This window comes from Ptychodera flava, chromosome 4, assembly GCF_041260155.1.
Source record: "Ptychodera flava strain L36383 chromosome 4, AS_Pfla_20210202, whole genome shotgun sequence".
NCBI classification, from domain to species: domain Eukaryota; kingdom Metazoa; phylum Hemichordata; class Enteropneusta; family Ptychoderidae; genus Ptychodera; species Ptychodera flava.
Genome location: NC_091931.1, coordinates 44,577,409 through 44,600,605, shown reverse-complemented (window position 1 = coordinate 44,600,605; position 23,197 = coordinate 44,577,409). Strand labels below are relative to the sequence as shown.

The window sequence follows — 23,197 nt, the reverse complement described above, 5'->3', positions numbered from 1 at the left end:
CACCTGATGTCCGTACCTATATAAATTATGTTTCTTTATCAAATTTTGAAGTGGAAACCATTCAAATGTGCACCCGATACCTAGGCATTGTAGACGGATATTACATTGCTTGTAGCTGTAACTATTGATACTTTTTTACTTGTTTTAATGTCAACTGTATTTAACTGTTCAACTCCCAAAAGCGTATTGAGATAGACCTAGTATTTCAACATGCTTTTGGGAGTAGAAGAAAACAAACGATTGACATAAAATAATCGTGAATCCTCAAATCCTCAAAGTCCTCAAAAGTTACAGTTATGGTCCCTTCAGAATGTTCACTGCAAAGACGTTAAATTAAATGTTTGTTATGAATATCTAGTGAGACCAAATATATCATGTGCGTGGTTACGATTCATACCTGCATATGTCGTTACTATACGCAAGTATGATTTGTACAAATGCCCATACTGTAAACTAAGCATACATTTGACTCATGTTATTCAGTTAATAAGCGAAACTGTGGTGTCGCTACCTAGAAATGTTGACTTGCTTTCACACACAGTTTGTTGTTGTAATTATGTTACTAAATGACATCATTATGGTAAAATCCTGTTTCATTATCATGCTAACTGTTACCTCGTCTTCTTTACGTTACGTTGATTCGTTTCAACGTCTTTCCAGTGAGGTTTGTGAAATACGATTTTTATCGGCATATCTAATATATCATGAAAAAGAAGTCCAAACACAGTATGTTTTATTCGTCATAACATTTTCTAATGTTACTGAAGTTCACTTTTTTCATGCATCTCAAAGAAGCTTTTGAATTTTTGTCTCTCATTGGATACATACACACAGTGTGTACCTCATTGCAAACTGTCTAAACGGTCTCATTCGATATCGTTGTAAAAATCTTGTTGAAAACGTTTGAAAGAAACGACGAAAAATCTCCTCCGGCGTTTGGAAAAAAAAATAAAGGCAGTAATCGAAATTGAGTTGATCTCACAGGACTTTTACCTGGCTGATATAAATCGTTGTTGAAATGTATGACGTCATTGCTGTGAGAATAATTATTGTCATTTGTTTATTCAAAATAGTAATTACCTCCTGTATGATAAGCTACATTTTCAGTGATATCTTCAATATTGATAAACTTAGTACAAAGCACTATGACAAATAAAGCAGTAATTGATACGTAAGTTAGAAGCAAAGTCGACATTGCCCGAGGTTATTAAACGTAGAGATACAGGAAGTCTGCAAATTTTATATATTGTTTGCAAATCCATTTAAATAACTAGATTTGTATCCACTCAGAGTTTCACTGCAGGCTATGTACTTTTTCTCCAGTGTCACTCATAGAACTGTTCATTAGACTTTCCTGTTTTCATTAGACAGACTGGCAGAGAATTTCGAATGACTGCGACATGAAGTGACACACAGCAGTTGCTAATAGCGTTCAGATTGCATGCGGGAACGTGATACAAACAACCCAAGTTTAGCGACTAATTTCAACAATCTATAGCTTCTACCATGGGTAATCTAGTTCAAGATATTAATGTAGCATATTTGACAAGGTTTAGTTCAAAAATCCCGAGAGCAAAGATGATGGACTGGAGACTTAATTCTCATCAACAACAAGTATTGACACTGATGGTTACACAACCTCATTCAGGAGACATCCTAGACAGTGTTAATAGGAAGAAAAACGCTCATGCGAATTCTTTGTTGAATTCCAATTGAAAAAGAATTCAACTGAGAGGTAGTCTCGATGGCCTCAGAGAAATCTATGGAAACTATTTTTATTAAGGCATCGCCACCGCAATAAGGTGGTCTACAATTTGGTCCAACGGCCAGTTCTTACAACAACTGGTTTGTTTACCTTCTCATTTTTGTTTACCTTTTCAATTTTGTTTACCTTCTATTTACTTTGACTGACATCATCGATAGCGGTCACATGACCATACTGAAGTTATTGCTGCTTTGATTGATATTTTTATAGCGAGCATTTAGACACGATGATTTGTTACAACTCGAGAGTGGCTTAAGACGGTAACCGACGATAGTAATTTCCGCGAACGGTCATAACTGTCCCCCGCAACCAGCGCAACTTTCTATAGCAACAGTGATAACCGTCCGTAGCAACCGGTATGAACCACAGTTAACTGTTTGTAGCAACTGAAACAAATCTTCGAGACGTCTTGACGTTGTGCTTTCTGGCAGGTTTTCACGCTTACTAAGACATTCAGAGTGTCAGCCATGTCTCTCTGTCTGTTTGTTTGTTTGTTTGTTTGTTGTTTGTTTGCTTGTTATCAATAATGCTTCTGTCGGCATAAAATTGTTATCTTCTACTCTTTGTAATTGCAAATGACCAACGACCAACAAGACTTCGTCATAATTTATAAAGTCACATATGCCGTGCTATTTTGGACTGTGCAAAATTCCATAAACTGTATTCTCCGATTCTGCGATGCAGAATTGTGAAGAGACGAATTTGAGAAACAGCCTACAACATCGGAAAGACTCAGGTATCTTTGTAATCAGGGCATGCAGTGCATGTATGGTCGACTTCAATCACATGACTTTGCCAACGCAATCAGAAACCCGCTTACTGATGATAGATATGAATACAGTGCGAAGTAAAATCCACATCATGGACACAATAATGGCGATAACTGATGCATACAGCTTACTTATGTTCGAATTAGACTGAAAATATGAAGAAATAAATGACTCTCTCTAAAGAACGTGAGGTACGTGAGGTCACATGACAGAAGGGATTTGCCCATACCTGTTATTGAATTTCTGAGTTTTTATGACATTGGCTCGTGAGTAAATGGATTAATACCAATAACGAGACGGTTGGGTTTCTGTCGTAGGATCAACACTAGGCAAACAAGCCTCTGATTCTATGTGACTACACACGCATGCATAAAACACATGGACGAAATGGTGAACAAATACCCTACCGGGAAAACAACCTGCAGGTTCAGCAGAGGTTTAGTTTCATTTACATTTTCAGCTGAACACAAATTCACAGCAACCCTAACGAACTACATTTGCTCGGTGAGAATCACGTTTGCTTGGTAAAGTAGTTGCAAGACATTGGCGGTGTGGAAAATGTGGAGTGTGATAACTTCCATTGACACATACATCACTTTCTTGTTTATGTCTGTTTCTGATCTATTGGCTACAATTGCTCAATACACTATTCATGTAAATTTGATGTATCTCTGATTTTAATTTGAGTCCTCACGTTCAGTACTTGATTATAATCTGTCAAATGATTCTCCCAGGTGCGTTTTAATCAGTTTGTAAGATACTGGCAATCCAATTCGATTGGAGGGGCCTAAATCTCAAGGTCGCCAAAGGCGAAATTGACCAAGTGACACAGCTGTGAAAATCGACAGATATCGATACATCATATGATACCTTAACTCCACGGCTACTTTCCCTTTCAAAATGTTATAAACTGGGTGTAGCGTCTTATGCAAAGCAGTGAAATTGGCCAATGGATCAAAATTCAATTTCCGTTTCCGGTGGATAAAAAGGATCTAAGGGATTTGCAAAAAAGTAATGGTGTATAAATAAGCCACATTGAATGTCTATGTTAATATACACGTCTCACTGGTAACAGTGGAGTGTTATAGCATTGCTGTTTTGAAATAAAATTCGATAAAGCTCAATGTTTTATTAAGTCAATACTGGTCGTGTTCTGTTTAATGTTGTTTCTGTGTGACGTCATCGAGAACAACTTGTGTAATTGACCATTTTATTGACCGAAGCATATTAGCTTGAGCTTGTCCTTTTTTAAATATTGAAGGTTGTTGAGGACAACACCCTGGCTAATAACTTGCCGACACTGCCTGGCGTAATTATTTTCATACGATGTTCGTATCAAGCACGGAAACAGCAATCCCACTGTGATTTTGAAAACCTTCAGCTCGTGATGTTTATCACGCAGGGCAACCACGCTACTCATCTTCGACTTGACTCGAACCCAAAGCACGTGGGTGACCGGCGTATTATTTTTCACATGGCAGATCATAGATTCGTACTCGACATACAGACTCCAGAATCAATCTAATCACAAAGTATTATAGAAACAGTATATACATGGGACAGCGTCCTTTTGGTAAGTTATTCCGCTAGTCGTATGCGAACGGTAATGAAGACGATACAGTACATATGAACGGAGAGTTGAACGCCCCCTTGGGGGTAATTTGAATGATAATATCAATTACATTTTTATGATATTCATGACCATCGGCTCATTGATCACAGTCTCAATTCACGCAGGCGTGGTCAGGATGAGTTTCTTTGTGACTGTTTGCCTGTAACAAAATCATGTAAGACTTCATTTCGATGCGCTTGTGACGTTGACAACGATCTGCGTAGGTTTATTATCTGTCTAGTGTCTTGCCTCTGATCAACAGTGTAAGATTTCCTTTATTGTTTCCACCCGAGACAAAATGAGAAAGACTATCACAGAAGAAAGCTTTTCTCGTCGTCGTTCTCAGCATATATCATCTTTTGATTTGCGATTAGAAATATTCGTTATGTATGACCGTTGAAAAGCAATGATATAAGCAAAATTTGGAAGGTAAAATTTATTTTACTGAATTAAAAGTATATTTCTCTCTTGTACTGCCCAACCTATGAATGCATGGATTAGCTTCAGCATGATTTCACAAAGGGATGCTAGATCCAATGTCAACCAAGAGATCAAAGATCAGGACTTGCTGGTCATATTTTGGTGACTACAGTTCCCTAATCAAGTTTATGCAACCATCAAGTTTAGTTAAACTTTTATCCGTGACGCGTGTCACATACGATGCATGGCTTTGATTCTCAAAATCTGCCGATGAGGTTTATGTTTCATTTTAATCATTCATACATAATTCGAATTCGAATATGTTTATTTTGAGACAGGGGAAAAATAATTCAATTTAGCTGCATTGAGAATCGGCGCTCCATCCATTGAAGTCAACTTGTTACGGACAGTTAAGGTTTGTTTTTGGCATCGTGCCTTAAGAGTTGAAAGTAGACCCTGCATATTTCCTTTGCTCCTTGTATGTATATCAATGTATAAAATATTCAATATATATATATTTAAAAACTATCTACTGTTGATTGACCAATCAGAGTGCTCAATTCAGGGTGTTTTATTTACTCATAAAGCCTTGGTCACCAAATTCCAGAAACGAATGACAGCGCCGTAGTAAAGTACTGTCCAATCAAAAGTGAACATGTCATATTCTGTAGACATCTGGTACGTTTTAATATTAAAATTTGGTAACACAGCGGAAACCAGCTGCAACACAAAATCTGCTGTGCCCTTGGGCATTTATATAATGTGCCCTAGGGCATTTATAGGATGTTCCATTACATTGGAAGGCTATTTCACAAATAAAAGTTTTAATTCATATCCTAAACATGTTACACTGACAAAGGGGACGGGTTGACGTAAACACATTGAAAACGAAAATATATCAGTTAGGGGCGATAGTGTTTTTAAGTCGGATACAACCCTCGTACTCGGGCTCTTCTGGTATATAAAGTCCAACCCTACGATAAAATGTCTCGGCCTGCGGCCTCGACATTTTATCGTTGGGTTGGACTTTATATACCAGAAGAGCCCTCGTACTCGGGCTTTATCCTATACATATATATATATATATATATATATATATATATATATATATATATATATATATATATATATATATATATATATATATATATATATATATATATTATATAATATAATATATATATATATATATATATGTATAGGATAAGCCCGAGTACGAGGGCTCTTCTGGTATATAAAGTCCAACCCAACGATAAAATGTCGAGGCCGCAGGCCGAGACATTTTATTGTAGGGTTGGACTTTATATACCAGAAGAGCACGAGTACGAGGGTTTTATCCGACTTAAAAACTATCGCCCCTAACTGATATATTTTCGTTTTCAATGTATTTCCGTCAACCGCCCCCTTTGTCAATGTAACATGTTTAGGATATGAATTAAAACTTTTATTTGTGAAATAGCCTTCCAATGTAATGGAACATCCTATAAATGCCCTAGGCCACATTATATAAATGCCCTAGGGCACAGCAGATTTTCTGTTGCAGCTGGTTTCCGCTGTGTTACCAAATTTGAATATTAAAACGTACCAGATGTCTACAGAATATGACATGTTCACTTTTGATTGGACAGTACTTTACTACGGCGCTGTCATTCGTTTCTGGAATTTGGTGACCAAGGCTTTATGAGTAGATAAAACACCCTGAATTGAGCACTCTGATTGGTCAATCAACAGTAGATAGTTTTTAAATATATATATATATATATATATATATATATATATATATATATATATATATATATATATATATATATATATATATACGTACGTACATACGTACATACATACATACATACATACATACATACATACATACATACATACATACATACATACATACATACATACATACATACATACATACATACAGATCTCCATCTCCATATCGTCGATTACACGAATTACCAAACATACTTGATGTGTTCTCATCTTTATTGTAATATTGCTCTGCATCCCTGCACACAAGCACTTTACCCCTCTGAGAAAATACAATACGAGTTTGGGGTATATATATAATAATATATATATATATATATAGAATATATATATAAATATAGATATATAGATATATATATAATATAAGCTAATACAATTGTCGGGCCAAAAATACATGCCAAACCAAGAATATTATTTACAATGCCAAGGTATCGACGAATGACGGTAGATCGGCCTCACAGAAAATCCTTTCAAAACCCGCTTCTACAACCACCTACACTCGTTCACCAACGAAAAGTGCGAAAACATTACAGAACTTTCCAAACACATATGGAATCTAAGGAAGAAGAATATGCAACTCAACTAGCTGGTCTGTTTTGTGCCATGCTGCTGCTTACTCTTATGCAACAAAGAGATGTTACCTTTGCCTGACAGCGTAACTGTTTATCATCAATGCTGAGAAGTCTAACCTGCTATGCAAGTGTTCGGAGCTCATCTCAAACATATCCTCCTTTCCAACTATCATGCCCCTCCTCTAGGAATGGAACCATCCAGCGCACTATGTGGAAACATGCAGAACTACTAATAGAACAACATAAGCAAAGCAACGGAAACATTCGAAGATAAGATAGGTTGAGCCATTCGTAACGGTACTCTACAAAACAACAATAAGCTGGGTTTCAAAATGATGAAATTTTGTCAGTTCTTAGTGGTACGTATAGATAATTACAATAACAGGAAATAATAGTACTTAGTGCTTTCTCCGAAGTAAGATTTGAGCAAGCCCCTATACAAAGACCTATCCATCGGGTCATTTGAGCAAGCCCTTACAGAATGGCCGAGCCCAAGGGTCATCACACATCTTGACAAAACAGCTTTGTTATTGAGAAATTTTCAATGAACAATCCTGATGACTCAACTTTACAACGTTTACAATATAAATGGTTTTCATCTTAGTAGCTCATTCGCTAAATTAATCACAATTTCTATTTTGTTAAAATACAAATCTGAGCTCGTATATGAGAAGAACAGTAAAGCTGCGACAACTGTTTCCCTTCTAAATATGTCCCTAGGGCACATTCCAGCCGAAAAGTTGTGTGCAGACTACATCTCTCGCCTCGGCAATGATTCAAACAGCACTTTACTTGAAACACATGTAACTTCTCCACTTGCAGATGTCACCATTGCAACAGAGAGTTGTCTGTAGTTAATGTTGACATTTTACTTTTACCATCAGCACACACTGTCTTGCCATTTTCAACCACGGTATGGATTCCAAGTATCAACATTGGCATCAAAAACTGTGATTTTTATGTAAATTTGAAGTCAATTTCTCGACACTTTTAAACTCATTCTTTCCCGTCCACCAACAGACTGATCAATTGATTTAATCATTTTTGATGTATTGGTTCAGCAGCTCATTGGTTGATCTGTAAATTGATTGATTCATTGACAGATTGATTGGCCATTTGATGACTAATGGACTCGTCTTCGTGTAAACCATAAACCATTACTTTGAGTATGGATGAAACACATGTAACTTTTCCACTTGGACTGTCCTCTCATTCACAATCCTTATGGATGTGGTTCTAGGATGGACTGTCCTCTCATTCCGATCCAGTACGGAATTGGTTCTAGGGTAGACTGTTGTCTCATGCACCATCCAGTACAGATGTGGTCCTAGACTGTTGTCTCATGCACCATCAGTACAGATGTGGTCCTAGGATGGACTGTCCTCTCATTCACCATCAAGTACGGATGTGGTTCTAGGATAGACTGTCCATTCATTCACCATCCAGTACGGATGTGGTTATAGGATAGACTGTCCTTTCATTCACCATCAAGTACGGATTTGGTTCTAGGATGGACTAACATCTTATTCACTTTCCAGCATGGATGTGGTTCTAGGATGGACTGTCCTCTCATTCACCATCCAGTACGGATGTGGTTCTAGGAGAGACTGTCCTTTCATTCACCATCCAGTACGAATGTTGTTCTAGGATGGACTGTCCTCCCATTCACCATCAAGTACTGATGTGGTTCAAGGATAGATTGTTCTCTCATTCACCATCCAGTACGGATGTGGTTCTAGGATGGACTGTCCTCTCATTCACCATCCAGTACGGATGTGGTTCTAGGATGGACTGTCCTCTCATTCACCATCCAGTACGGATGTGGTTCTAGGATGGACTGTCCTCTCATTCACCATCCAGTACGGATGTGGTTCTAGGATGGACTGTCCTCTCATTCACCATCCAGTACGGATTTGGTTCTAGGATGGACTGTCCTCTCATTCACCATCCAGTACGGATGTGGTTCTAGGATGGACTGTCCTCTCATTCACCATCCAGTACGAATGTGGTTCCAGGATAGACTGTCCTTTCATTCACCATCCAGTACGAATGTGGTTCCAGGATAGACTGTCCTTTCATTCACCATCCAGTACGAATGTGGTTCCAGGATAGACTGTCCTTTCATTCACCATCCAGTACGAACGTGTTCATAGATAGACTGTCCTTTCATTCACCATCCAGTACGAATGTGGTTCCAGGATAGACTGTCCTCTCATTCACCATCCAGTACGGATGTGGTTCTAGGATGCACTATCCTCTCATTCACTTTCTAACATGGATTTGGTTCCAGGATAGACTGTTCTCTCGTGCACCATCTAGTACGGATATGGTTCTAGTCTGAGAATAGACTGTCAAATCATTGATCATCTTTCAAACATCACTAAAGATAAACTTTATAATAAAAAATCACTCTCGAAAGAAAATAACCTAAGTTCTAAATCTCGATGATATCGATTGCAACCGATTTGCCGATGAATAACAGACAATGGTTTTACTGTATATTCTTTGTTCAATTATTGTCTTCATCTAATGTCATTCGATAAGTGCTTTTATAAGCACCTCATTTATTGATAGCACACCTTTTCAGCCAGAACAATGAGTTAATCATTACTCTTTTGGAATATGTGTCGTCAGCATATTTCGTGAAGTGTGTGAAATTACTAAGATTCAATTATTTGTGACACTAAATCAATAAAATTTTGTTTAGTCGGATACTGGACGACGCAAACGATCGTTAACGGCGTAGGAATTGATGTCTAAATTTTAATGTATTCTAAAATAGATGCCAATACTGGTAAAATAACTCTTGGTTACCTTGGTAACCAGAGTTCTTCTCGAAACGGTGTTTGCATTTGTTGTACATATCGGACGTTTTATGTAACATGTTAACCCTCTGTCTTCTGTATCGAATCTCTCGACAATCGCATTCACGTCAAGGAAAGCAAGCTCGGAATGTACAAGGAAATTTAAACAAATATCGACCCTTTAACTGTCTAACAATCACAAGATATCCTGGAATTGACAAAATACTAAAAGTCTGGTGCAGGAATATGCACGATACATTGATCGTATCGGTGGTCAATGGAAATTGATGGGTTTGAAAAATAACAGAAGTTCGGTAATCGTGAATGACACCTAACATTTTGCTTAATAAAATGCACACTTTGAAGTACTTATAAGTTTTATACAACGGCACAACATTTGAATAAACTTTAACAGAAATATAAAGATACTGTCTGCAAATGAAGAGCTCGTGTTCGAAGCGCAAGTAGGAAAATCAACTAATGAATTAACTTTGTGTTGGAGAAACTGTGCGGAAAACACGCGACAAATGATGACTCAACAATTTCTACAACAAAGCTACATGCTGATCTTTTTCATGCCTTTACAAACTGGTTGCATTGATAAGCCGAAATCTTGAGAAGTCATCTGTGAGATGTTTCCATTTCCATGCAGTTTTGAGGTATTTGCTCGTCTCAGAGAGCTAGCGTCATGTTTATCAGTTGACTGTACCACCTAACAGCCAAGCTACAATCCGTGAATAATATACGGCAGCAATGCGTTCACGACTTTCATCTACATCGTCAGCTTTGCTTTGGTCTGTTCTTAATCAAGGCGATAGCTTTTCACTGGTAAAGGTGCAAGTGCGTGCATTACTGGAAGTAATGGCCCCTCACACGGAGTCAAGGTTATCATAGTGTCATTGCAAATTTCCTTTTTGATGAATTGAAACAGGCCCTAATTCGCTTCCTCGGGCACTCCACATCTTGATACTTTAAACTTTAGTCCACTACACTCCATTGCAGAATAGCATTCCTCTGTAGTAATTATCCAACACAAAATCTGCGTGATGATTTCCAAACCGTCGCTTAATTCGTCACTACATTTCGTTCAATTGCAGATGTTTGTGATTAGGTCTAAATCGCCATAATATCCTCAGGCTCAGATGGTAATGTTGGAATACTTCCGAGAAATCGTTCCTTATGAACCAGTAGGCAACGGTTACGGTGTTACAATAACCTACTAAGGACTCGAGCCAAAGCGAAAATGATTATATATATATATATATATATATATATATATATATATATATATATAATATAATATATATATATATATATATATCATATAATATATATATATATATATATATATGTATATATGGTATATATGTATATATATGTGTATATATGTATATATGTATATATGTATATATATATATATAATATATAATATTATATATATATATATATATATATATATATATTATATATATATATATATAATATATATATATCAAGGTATCCTTGTTGGAAATTACAGTGCGCGATGCTAAAATCAAAGCGTGATAAATGTATTATAACAAATAATAACACAAATTGCTTAAAATACAAAGTAAACACATCTAATATGTTACTTAAGTTTCATACATCTAGCAATCTTCAGAACAGAGAGAGAGAGAGAGAGAGAGAGAGAGAGAGAGAGAGAGAGAGAGAGAGAGAGAGAGAGAGAGAGAGAGAGAGAGAGAGAGAGAGAGAGACTCGATCGCTAGGTCTAGTTAACTGATCAGACTGTTTTAGTGAATCTCATGACATTAGCACGCACGATTTCAAATAAATAAGCGAAGTCTGAAAAGCACATAGCCTCTTGACAACATGATCAATTTATACATTGTTATCGAAGTAAATGGCATAACATCCTACTATGTTCAAGAACATAAATGTATGCAGCCTTTCCGACCTACGCCAAGTGCACTTTAATGAAATTAATTAACAATCTACATTTTGTGTGCCAGTCATTCACACAGGAATGGAACCCAACACTTGAGAGGAAAATTAAACTGCTTGATCCGATATTCAGTGAGATGTAATTTTCTGTTAACATCGCTGTTGATTTTCATCTGTCCTTTGTCGATGTCTATTCATTTTTCAATATCCCTGCCTTACCTCTGTCCCTTGTAATCTGTCCTGCAGTCCTCACCACCAAATGTGCTGTGTCATAGTTCCTACGACTGTGAATGTTAGTTTTAACTTAAAAAAGGAAAGGACTGCCTTCCAAGGATTAACATTCTTCACAAAATTCTTAACTTTCAATTATCGAGTCGCATCATTGGACGTTGTACATTAAACGCGTTATAACAAATCTTGTACAATTAATCGCCATTAGTTCCGCATAAACGCAATGCTCAAACAGCCAGAAAACAATTAATTAGTCACATTACTTAAACGATATAATGGTCATTTACGATAAATACAAGTGACAATCTCCTACGGTACCATTTGATTACTTTTTTCAGTAGCCTGGTACAGTAAACAAATCCATCTTTATCTTGTCCAATCTTGTGTCAAACTCGAAACCGTAGCATTCGAATTTCAATACTCTCAAGGAATCACTGTTATCTTCTGCAACAATATCACCAAAACGTTGATAGCACGATATCTGTCTTTTTTCCTGGCCTACTTTGTAATTAAAATCCGTGCCGTTTCGTTCGCCTACATTGTGTCGAAATCTGTTGCAGAGACTACATTGTATCAATTCGTCTAAGACATAAAAAACGTAGGAATAATTACCATGGGTGTCATACTATTGTAGACTCGATTAATGGGATAAACATTTCACTTAAAGAACAACAGAAATGTCGAATTGAAAGGCAGCTCTCTTCAGTAGACTTTATGAAAAAATTCATATCCAACAGTGTAAACGATTATCCTATATCATATCGGACTGTCTATGCTTTCAAATTTTGCCCTCAATATGGTCCATGTAATTGATTTTGCTAAAGCAATCTGTTTGCTGATAGGTTTGTTAGCTTTGCTCAGCTCAGATAACTAACACGGTGTTACATATGTGCACTTTCTGCGGAAAATTATCTTTCACCTATTTTCATAGATATTGCCATCGATTTCTGGGATATAATTGAAAACGTTAACAAGTGCTTTGACGGACTGTTTACAATACAAATACACAAGTGTCATTCGTCTTTTGATTGTCATACGCAACTGTTTGTAAGAGGAAGCAGTCAGTTAAACGTCTGCTGTAGCCAACTCCAACTCCGTGAACTGCAATATGCATCTGTCTGTCTGCCGGTTTGTACCTGGCTGTCTGTCTGCCTGTTTGTACCTGGCTGTCTGCCTCAGTCTGTATGTATGTATGTATGTATGTATGTATGTATGTATGTATGTATGTATGTATGTATGTATGTATGTATGTATGTATGTATGTATGTATGTATGTATGTATGTATGTATGTATGTATGTATGTATGTATGTATGTATGTATGTATGTATGTATGTATGTATGTATGTATGTGTATGTATGTATGTATGTATGTATGTATGTATGTATGTATGTATGTGTGTATGTGTGTGTGTATGTATGTATGTATGTATGTATGTATGTATGTATGTATGTATGTATGTATGTATGTATGTATGTATGTATGTATGTATGTATGTATGTATCTATCTCTCTCTCTCTATCTATCTATCTATCTATCTATCTATCTATCTATCTATCTATCTATCTATATATATATATATATATATATATATATATATATATATATATATATATATATATATATATATATATTATATATATAATACACACACAAGACCTGTTATTGATGGATGGATGGATTGACGGAAGGAAGGAGGATAACTTGGCAGATGTTGATATGCAGGCCGGTAACTAGGTTGTAGTTAGGTTTAGGGGTCATTGGTGGAAATGTTGCTCTGTGAGTAGGAGTGTTGTGTATAACGTGGATGGTTGGATGGGTGTTATTTGTACATGTTTGATGTCAGGATGGCTTTTAGCAAACCATTGTCTTGATCTAGTTCACAACTCAACATGTGTGCTTTTAGTCGTTACGGTAAATCTTTGGTAAAATTTCATTTGAGGTTATCCCCATTGCTTTTTATAATATTCCATTCAGAAAGCTTGAAACAGTTTCAATTTAAAAAGAGACGATGTTTAAAAGTGAAAAGAGCGTTGTGGACCCCTGACACACTGTGCATTCATAAAACGTCATCCATATACTTTAAAATTAAACACCATTGAAGGCAGTACTTTTTAAAAGCCCAGCTGAATGCTATAATAACACAGATTATCTATTTTTCCTTTGTAAACCGTGTGTCAGCTTGAGAAATTTAGGTTAGCAAACCTGCAATCGCATTCACAGTATCTATGTTTTATATATTTGAGTTTTCTATAATTAAATTTCGTAACAGCGTAGAGTATGATTTTATATTTGTTCGAACACAAGGATATGAGAAAAGTGACTAACTAGTACTGAACTAATAACTAAATATTCCTACTCATACAGCTTACATGGTATCAGCTGTACATCAGTGAGGTACACCTATGATTGAATTCATACGCATGTCATATTACATGAAATAATGTCATGTTGTGAGGTCATTATAAAGATATCGAAAAGTATGCGCGAAGACATACCTGCAGTACATTGCCCGACTCGCAAGGTGATGCGCTTCTTGGATGTGGTCGAGTAGAGACAACAATTTAACAGCAATTTTTGGCCGACTTTCACTGCCAGTATACATGCCAGATCGATCTGTTACGCGCTTCTGATATCCTATGCAACTACACTTCAGTGCGAGACAAAAATCCTTGCAGTCGTCCTGCATATAGGGTCCTTTGAAATGGTCACAATTACAGAAATCTAGAAAAGGCACTGTACTTTGGGCGTCTTGAAACGGTCGACATTATGAAAGGGGAATTCCATGCGGTTTTCAGGGCAAGCACATTCTCGAAGATAGATGTCTAATACTATATTATATGAAACATCTCGTCATGTTGTCCTTGACCCAAAAACTGCGCCAAAGCAAACACTTTAGTTCATAATCTGCGCAATCACTTTTACTCTAAATATTCCCAAGAATTGAAACCTGTCAAATACATCGTCAATTGAAGCAACAGTGAGACGGAGAATATGACCAACTACGAGAGAAGTTTGTGCTTTTGACTGGCCTCTGCACTTTTTACATACTTTTAGCTCAAACTTTCACCGCATACAGCTATTGTAATACAGATGTCTGTGTGTCTATCTGTGTCTGCATGTCTCTTTGTCTGTCGGTGCGATATCTTAAAAGAATGGCTCACCCTATCAGTCTCACTTTTGATTCATGGATTGTTTGGTAATGGCAAGAACTGATCAAGTTATGTTTAGTGTGGCTTGCAAAATTAATTGTCCTGAAATCAGATACTTTCAGAATGACAGCACCAGATCTGATGAATCTTGCCACAATTTTTACTTACACAATCACGTGACAATATTGAAGGTCGTCTAGGGGTTTCATCGTCAATAACATTGCTTATTTGCATATCAAACGAATTATATATATATATATATATATATATATATATATATATATATATATATATATATATACACATATATATATATATATATACATATATACAAAATGTATACAATGTGCCATATATATATATATTATATATATATATATATATATATATATATATATATATATATATATATATATATCAACAGTGACCGCATCAATTCGATGAAACTTGATAAGGATATTGCTCATTACAACTTATGAGTGATTCGAAAGTTGCATCGCAGTTTCATGTAAAATTAATTGTATTTTTCATACTCAATCAAATTTCACAACCAGTGGATACATATCTGAAAGGACTTGATCAAAGTTTATGAAACTTGAAACATGCATTGAAGATAAAAAAGTATGACAGCGTTGAAAGACATTCAGCAGAGCGATGTCAGCAAGTCATTTATTTGAGTAATTAGTGATGTTTTAAATGGGGTTACATGTACGATGGTGCCCGCACAATTTTGACTTGAGGTAGAACGCGCCTCGGGGAAATATATTCGGAATCTCAAATTTCTACAATTCTCTTTTGATCTACCACTTTTGAGGGCTGATTTTAAAGCTCTTTGAGAAAGAAAGACTTTCACACGTCTTAGTTTATCGAAAATCTAAAATTTAACTTTTCCCTATAGAGATAGCACAGGGATGGTGGCCGGCCATTTTGAGTTTTAAATATCGCAAAATGTTTGGTGATTTGTTTCGCTAGTTCCAAACTTTGCACGGTGACCCTCGATTTTTTTTTTGTAGATTCGGCAAGAGAATGGTTGAAAGTTTAATTTAGAAATGTTTAAGCAAACGTTTAAGTCACTTTCGAGGCACATACCACCTTAACACAAACATTACTGACAACAACATGTCAACTGGAAGACATCTTGCTGTTTCATGTCAAATAAAATGTAATGTGTATATTCGACAAACATTTAAAACTCTTATCTCAGAAATGCGGAATTGCTGCACCAAATTTGATGAATTTTTCTTGTGATGTTGATCATAAGAAACAGACATACTGTCAGAGAATTTAAAAGTGTCCGATAATTTATAGGTAACTGCGCAAACTAGATGTACTGAACACGGGAGCATTTTCATTTCGTATCTGGTTAGAATAATTTTAACTGGAATTCTACCTCGATATCGAATAAAGCTTTACCAGTTGCTTGTCTGAAAACTTATTCAAGCAAATTTGCTTATTTAGATCAATTTCCTTACGCGACAACAATGGCTACTTCAAATTTATCTTGTGATACCACACGCGCAGTGTTTCAATAATGAGAGGGTAGAATTAGTTGAATATTGGTAATGGAGAAAATGGAATGCCTGACGTATTGATTCAAGTAAAACATCGACACAAATGTCCATTGAAAAAAAGCTAAGTATGGTGAAAAACTTACGTCAATCTCTAAAAGTTGAATATCAAAAGTCAACAAAAAGGTGATATCATTTGGCAGAGAGGATTGTAAAGTCAGTTTTTAAACCTCTAAATCAATCACCTGTCTAAGATAGTTACAAAATACTTATCAAAGAAAGACATTACTTTTTGGTCAGTTGAAGCCACTTAAAAGAGTGTAAAACCTTACAACCAATCTTTTAACTCAGCGTGCCAGCAGTAAAATGCCTCAGCGATGATATTTCAGCAAATCCAATTCACAAGAAAAATTCATACAGCTGTCCTATTTAAACAGATACTTGACATGTATACATCGATTCTAACATCATTTTATTTTTCTTCGTCTTCTCAAATCCCAACTTCTTGGTGAGTGCTTTGCGACATTGTTAAATTCATGTAATTAATCCGGACAGTTAATTTCTCCCTGTCTCCCTTTGTCTTGGCTTCTGTGTAAATTAATTAAGTCGTTACATACATCAGTATTTCTGTTATGTATTTCTATATGTATTTCTGTATTTCTGTATATGTATTTCTGTATGTATTTCTGTATGTATTTCTGTATGTATGTATGTATGTATGTATGTATGTATGTATGTATGTATGTATGTATGTATGTATGTATGTATGTATGTATGTATGTATGTATGTATGTATGTATGTATGTATGTATGTATGTATGTATGTATGTATGTATGTGTGTATGTGTGTGTGTATGTATGTATGTATGTATGTATGTATGTATGTATGTATGTATGTATGTATGTATGTATGTATGTATGTATGTATGTATGTATGTATGTGTGTGTGTGTGTGTGTGTGTGTGTGGGTGGGTGTGTATGTGTGTGTGTGTGTGGATAACAGGATACGTTGTAGTTCTTCTGACAAACAAAATCGCTCGAAATGTTCAGTTATTCCTTTTAAGAATCACTTTTTCGGGAGGGAATTGTCTTATAATAGCAAAAATTTCAGCAACAGAAATTTTAGGTCACACTGCAACTTTACTGAATGTTCAGTTATATTTTTGAAATCAATTATGATGCTTTGTGGAAAGTTTGTTTCAACTTCTTCACCACTACAGTAAATAAATAGATTTTAAGTGATACAATAGGGACAAATAGGAGCCATTACCGATCAAATTCTAAAGCCGGAAATTAGTGTGTGAGTTCGTCCCTTTCATTTCTACATGCATTCGATTGGCAAGTGAAAGCCACCTTGTTGTTACAAGCATGGTCTATTGAGATTTGGTAAGAGCCCGTGGAGTAAAATTGACGCGACATTGTTTGCATATCGCAGAGTTTTGAGTCATACCCTCTGCATGGAGTGTGCGGTCTGAATCAGGTCGGTGTGGTTCTGTCTGCGTTTTGATTCTAAACTCTCCATGTGACGGTGTGACGTGATCATAACGGATAATACAAATCTGAGAGTTCATTACTTTAAAAGCAGGACATCTCTTTGCTTCCTCTGCTAGGCTGCCGCTCTTTCTAATCTACAACTATTTCGATTCGGATGATAAAAACTGGGGGGAAATCTCACTGAGCAATCCCCTTTAAACTTGAAAAACTGGTATCACTTAGTGCGGTAAAAAACAAACCACTTGAATTTTAATGAGAGCGCACTCTATGCGTCATAATCATAGGGATTAAGACACACATGCTGCCAATATTACACCGCGACTTAGTGGGGTTTTCAAACTAACACCACACCACACATAGCACGCAACATACACAATAACAAATCAGCTTATGACATTTAAATACCGTGTTCTAAAAATATAGTATGAAAGTACCGCTTGTGTTTTATTGAAGCGTCAGCTACTAGCGTCGCTTTCGCATAGCGTTGCAATGATGGGTTAGAGTAACGCGCACCTTGCTTCTCTCTGTTTAATCACACATAGACAAGTCTATGGTACTGTCGTACTCATTCGCTATCTCTTACTGATGAAGCATACTATCGAGAGTGAGCTTGAAAATTGTGCAATTTAAATTGAACTAAACTTGCCCAACGGCGAACATGATGGTAATAGTTTTAATCACAGTCACAAAATTTAGCATGATGATAATAGAAATGGTGGTTCTGATGATGATGATGATGATGATGATGATGATGATGATGATGATGATGATGATGATGATGATGATGATGATGATGATGGTGGTGGTGGTGGTGGTGGTGGTGGTGGTGGTGGTGGTGGTGGTGGTGGTGGTGGTGGTGGTGGTGCTGTGGTAGTTGGAAGAGGTGGTGGCTCGAAAACGTAGGAGGACGTGCCAGTACATGATTACCATGTTGTAACAGTTAGTGTTTGAAAAAAGCACAATTGTCACCGAACCAGATAAAGAATAACCAAGCGATTTCTGATGATGATAATCATGATTACACAACATGAGAGTAATAATAATTGAAGTCTGGATGATGCGACTGTCCCTAAATGTTGCTTCAAATGTGGCAGATGTAAAACCAATTCGAAATGTTGTCAGTTTACACGCAGCTTTGTTATTTCCCTATGAGTGACGCTGGCGAGTCTCTTATATTGTGAGATGAATGCATGGTAATCGCAACCCTGGATTTACGAAAGCGTGATAGTGACCATGGAGCAACCGTTGAACATCTTAACTACATTTCATCATTAGTGCTTTAAACAGTTTCCCTTGGAAAAGATAAGCGATAGTTCCAATAAACTGTAAGAATTATGACTCCGTTAATGATGGATTTTGTGTTCAATCCTTACTGAGGAAAACTCCAGGGTATTTTTCCATACTGAGTTTAAATTAAGGCAGAACGCGCCACGGGGACGGATATTTGGACTCTCGAACTTTTTCAATTCTTTTCTGATCCACCACATGTGGGGTTCATTTTGAAACCCTTTGCGTAAGAAAAACTTTCACCGTCTTAGTTTTTTTGAAAACCAAAAATTTTATTTTTCTGCTTAGAGTTAACACAGGTGATTGCGGCCATTTTGAATTTCAAATTTCGGTAAATCTTGGTTAATTTGTTTCGGTAGTTCCAAAATTTGCAAGGTGACCTTTATTTTTATTCTTTACGTTAAAAATGAATTGTTGAAGGGAGATTCCAAGAGGAAAATTTGAGCAAAAGTTTTAAGGTGTTTACTTTCGAGGCGCATGCTACCTTAAACAAAATCTTGTGGTATCTTTATCATCCCAGCTTCCGCAATGAGAATTCTCTTTTTTTGGAGATCCTCAAAGGACGACTTCATCAAATTTAAAAACCTTCGTTGGACGTTTTACCAGTGAAAGGAAATACCGCCTTAGATTTATGATATCCTTCTACTGACCTTCATAAAACCACATGCGTCAAGTCAGAACAAACGCAAGTGGTTTTCATCGGATTCACGGTATTAGTGAAAAATTTATGGTTTGCATATAATGATTGTATCCTGATTCATTAGTAAAATCCTTAATCGCGGCGCGATGCTTCCCCATAAAAAATTTAACGATCGCGATTCAATATAATTTTTTTATAATTTTTGGATCTGTGTATTAGTAAAATGATATATGTGACCAAACCGAGATAGAGCTCTCGTCAAAATGGCTGGAGGTCTCAAAAAGGTCTTACAAAGAAGTATATTTTGTCCACGTCGTTTGTCTTACACGATTCAGGTAGATACAAAGCATTTAAATCTTTAAGTTGATAAAACGATTGTAGATAATTTCTAAACAGTAAAATGGTAGAAAAAAATCATGAAGAACGTGTAATGGTTTTCAATATCAGGGTATACTTTTTATGGGTAGAAAGTGGTTTTCAAAAAGGCAGCCTTTGGTAGGTAATTCAAAGCACTAATATTGTGATTCTAGAAAAACGTTCGAATAAATTCTTGATAAAAGAACATATTTTGTATCATTGACAATTAATTCCGCTCAATTTCCCTGAAATGTGAAATGTTTCTCAAGTAACGTTATTAACCGGTACAAAAATGAAGAAAACCTGCTCAGACAGTGACGTCATAACCAGGGGGGCGGAGTGTTTTGATAATGTTACAAAACTTGAAATATTTGCCTAATCCAAGATTACAAGATCATCATTGTCACTAATTCATAATCAGAAAAATCCCCCTTGACACCATCGGTACCAACATGACAAGCTGACTTTTTAGCCATATCTTCTGCACATGACGTTATGTTGGCGACCACAAATCGGAAAACGATGTCAAGTGAACGTCATCATTCACGGCCAAGGCCGTAGGTACTAGTAAATCCAATGAAATGATACAAAACATACTTGCCGACCATAGTATTCGGCTCCCATAAAGGATATTTTAGTCAATAGATTTTCCTAATATTGGTAATAGTGAACGAATTTGGGAACTGTTTGACACTATTGACTTCTTCACGACTTAAAGGTATACAGTCACCTGTAATCTAAATGTGCCAATATATGGTCAAGACCTTTAAAGTGATCCCCGACGAATGGTAGACCAAAAAAAAAAGATTGCACTTTTACCAATATTAGAGAAAATCTATTGACTAAATATCTTTTATGGAGCCGAATACTGTGGTCGGCATGTATGTTTTGTATCATTTCATTGGATATACTGGTTCCTTGGTATTCAAAATACCCATGTGAGGGCGCTGTTTTTAAAAAGCGGCCACCCGCTTAAAATCTGTGATTGGTTAGATTTTCTCTTTCCATGGTAACTGTGGCAAAATTGTAACAGGTGACAGTATACCTTTACTATAGCTAGACATTGAAGTTAGAATGCGCCTCTGGGACTCCAAATTTTGCAATCTTTTTTTCTGGTCTCCCATTCGTCGGGGATCATTTTTAAAGGTATTGGAGTAAAAAAAATTAACCGTCTTATTTTTTTCGAAAATCGATAATAATATTTTAACACAGGAATGGCGGCCATTTTGAATTTCAAATATCTGTAAATGCTGGGTAATTTCTTTCTCTAGTGCCAAACTTTGCACGGTGATCCTTGATTTGTATTCTTAATTTTAGTGAGAATGGATGAAAGTTTTCTAAAGGAAAGTTTGAGCAAAGGTTTAAATATTTCACTTTCGAGGCGCATACTACCTTGGGGCTCCTCGTCTCTGCAATAGTTCAAACCAGAGAATGAAAAACTCATTTCAAGGAACACATTGAACGCCCTGACCATTCGTTTTTGCACTGAATTGTGACAGTTTGTGCAGCCGTATGACGTAATGATAGACAAAGACTTGAAAAATGTCCTTTAAAAAGTATTCACACATTTTGTAAATGTAAAGGTTAGTCACGCTCGTATTCTAGAAATCCCTCACTACAACATTACCGTTGATTGATTCGTTAACGGTTTTCCATCCAATGTGAAAGTATGTTAGAAGAAGAAAAACACTGAAGCCTGCGACGCTTGATTTGAGACCACAAGTTGAATTCGCTCGGTGGGTCTTGCATTCCATAAATAACCAAAGTTATCGATTTACAAAACTGCCGTATGCATTTCAGTCACACCACCTTGTGGTTTAGCAAGAAAGTGCGTTTCAAAGAAACATGTAAACATTGACAAGCAAGCAGATTTTCAGAAATGCAGCATGAAAAAAGGACAGGTACAGGTTTGTCGTCACCAACAAAATGTATTTTTGTCTCTTTTTAGTAAGGCTACCCGTTGATTATGTTCATTGATATTCTTTCTTTAAAATTTCTCGAGAATTTACATTTGATGCCTCTCCGCAGAATGGTATTTTTATTCTGATCTTTAACAACCTGCTCCGAACCAAGTACAATGCCATGGTTTGTGAACAAAAAGAACATATTTTATCGTTAAGGCCCCATCTTCGATTTGATCTCATTTAGCTGTGAACGTGTAAAGTTAGTGCAGAAATTCAAAAGCAGTGCTAACAATAGGAATCAATAAGGTCACTTTGCGAGTCACAAAATGCGCTGTTCATATACATGTATTGCAATGTACTTAAACTTTGTGACGCATTTTATCTTTGCGTTAAAATCAAACTGATTTAAACTGTTGAAGTCAACGGCAGTTGGTAGTATTGGAATAATTCCAGTTATATACTCACATCCAAGTCCGTGCTCTTAAAGCTTGTTCTCGTAAAATTCCAACGTTAGTGCGAGTACGCACGATTTCAGTCTGAGAGTTAATAGCGGAGTTAGATGTACACTCCCTTTGGTGGTTGTAGGTTTTACATTACGTTTCGCGATGTGTCGTGCTCGGCGGCTCTCTCATCTTCTGTCAGATTACCATTCCCACGCATGCGCATTTCTGGGCAGGCGCACATGCTCCGTAGCTGCAGAAACGCTATGAATTTCCAAAGATTGAAGTCTACCAAATATGTTAATCCAACATACTGAGAGCACGTGCCTTCAACTGTGTCCACAATATCCATTGGGTTATCGTCAGGTCACGTGGGCCGAACAAGTCCAACTGAGTTGTTTTCTGTGTTGTTAAAACAGGAACTCACACTAATGGTTGCCAAGGCAACACTGTGATAATATAACCACAGATATATGTACAAGCAAAATTACCATCACTGAACATTCGAAAACGAGCAACGTGCAATTATTCATGCATTTTATTAG

At 36.4% G+C, this 23,197-nt stretch overlaps 1 protein-coding gene across 1 annotated transcript in view; it reads right to left on the bottom strand.

Annotated features, from left to right (window-relative positions):
• Positions 1-22,847, bottom strand: part of LOC139131913 (muscarinic acetylcholine receptor M1-like) — a 38,365-nt gene extending 15,518 nt beyond the window's left edge. The window contains exon 1 of the mRNA XM_070698228.1: positions 22,678-22,847. The gene's annotated coding sequence lies outside the window, so the exon portion shown is untranslated. The remainder of the gene's footprint in view (positions 1-22,677) is intronic.
• Between the last annotated feature and the right edge of the window lie 350 nt (positions 22,848-23,197).